The sequence below is a fragment of the Triticum aestivum genome, chromosome 6A, assembly GCF_018294505.1.
Source record: "Triticum aestivum cultivar Chinese Spring chromosome 6A, IWGSC CS RefSeq v2.1, whole genome shotgun sequence".
Classification (NCBI taxonomy): Eukaryota; Viridiplantae; Streptophyta; class Magnoliopsida; order Poales; family Poaceae; genus Triticum; species Triticum aestivum.
In genome coordinates this window covers 563,027,097-563,028,713 of record NC_057809.1, presented here as the reverse complement: position 1 = coordinate 563,028,713, position 1,617 = coordinate 563,027,097, and positions in this window count along the sequence as shown.

Sequence of the window (1,617 nt, the reverse complement as noted above, 5' to 3'; positions counted from 1 at the left end):
TCAACCACGTGCAAAGCTCAAACAATATGATGCAAGGATGGTATGCTATGCGGGATGCAATATGTGATGCATATGCAAGATATGACAAGGAATGAATGAACCTGGCCTCAACTTGGAAAACCAAGTGTGCCACTGGAAAGATGAGATGAAATCGCTTGAATCGGAGTTACGGTTAGGAAATGGCAAGCAATTCAAATATGGCACCGGTCTACGATTTACAGCAAGTAGCCATCTAAATGCAACAAGATGAACATGCTACAGCACCCAAACATGACAACAAAATACATGTCAGGGATCCATTCATGATGCTTAACAAAAGTCTAGCACTGAGCTACTACCAATTCATTCATTAACAGGTTCAAACAAGCATGGCAAAACTGCATTTGACAAACAGATTTCAGACTTAGTGAAATTAACACTTGTCTGGAATTTCAGATCAGATATCACTCTTTGGAGCATGAAAACAATATGCTACAGGACCTGAACATGGCAAAGTAAAGCATGGCATGGAGCTACTCAAAGAGCTTAACAAAAGTCCCTTAGTGACCTTGAGCCAAAGGGATCATAAAATACAATTGCAAGCATGTGAACATGGCAAAAACATAATCAGTTCTCAGACTTGGTGAAAACTGGAGCATGCTGAAACAGATATCAAATAGACATGTTTACGAGCTCGATGCACTCACTACAGAGCAAGTCATGATAATCTAAGCATACATCCACCAAGAATACACAAAATGCAAGCTAGACATGGCAAGAACAATAACATAGCATGCACGGATCAACTACAACATCCTCGGCAAAATCGCTAACAAGTAGACAATCTACCCAGATTCACGAAATGACAAAAGTAGAGCTCGATTGACTCAAGCTAGGGTGCTCCATAATTGCAAACAAAGACATGGGTGGATAGAGCACTACAATATTAACAAAACATCCTTACTGATCATCCCCAAAAGAGGCACGGATCACTAGGAAACAACATGAACATATGGCAATATGAGATAAACAGGTCAAGGACTTAGTGGAAATGCTAAGTCCCTGAAATCAGCATTAACAAATGCTCCACTTTGCAAGCTTGTGCTAGTCACCACACACATCACAAAAATACATGGGTTGCACCTCTGGAAAGATGACAAAACCCTTAACAAAACATATGTAGAGCTCAGGGGCATATCATGCACACAATAATCATGGCAAAAATGACAAATATCTAAATGGAGCAGCAGATCTGACAATTATCCCAAATAGCACTCTTCGAACAGCATTTCGGGCATCAAGATGAACTCAAATGAAAATGATGCAATGAGATGAAATGATGTGCTCTCTGAGATGAACATTTCGATATGCTATATGCCCAAAACGGAGCTACGGATGAGGAGTTACGTCATGAAGAACAAGGGCAAATAAATTAGGGTTAGGGCAAAAGAGGTCAACCGGATCCGATCCAGATCTGGATCCGGGGCACTGTAGCAGCTCGCGAAGCCCGAGGTCCGTCGGCCGGAGATGAGGGTCGCCGGAGATGGAGGTCTCCGAGGGGAGGACAGGCCGGGGCGGCGCCGGTGTTGACCTGGCGGCGGCGGGCGGTGCGGTGAGGCGGCGAGGAAGCCGGGGCGG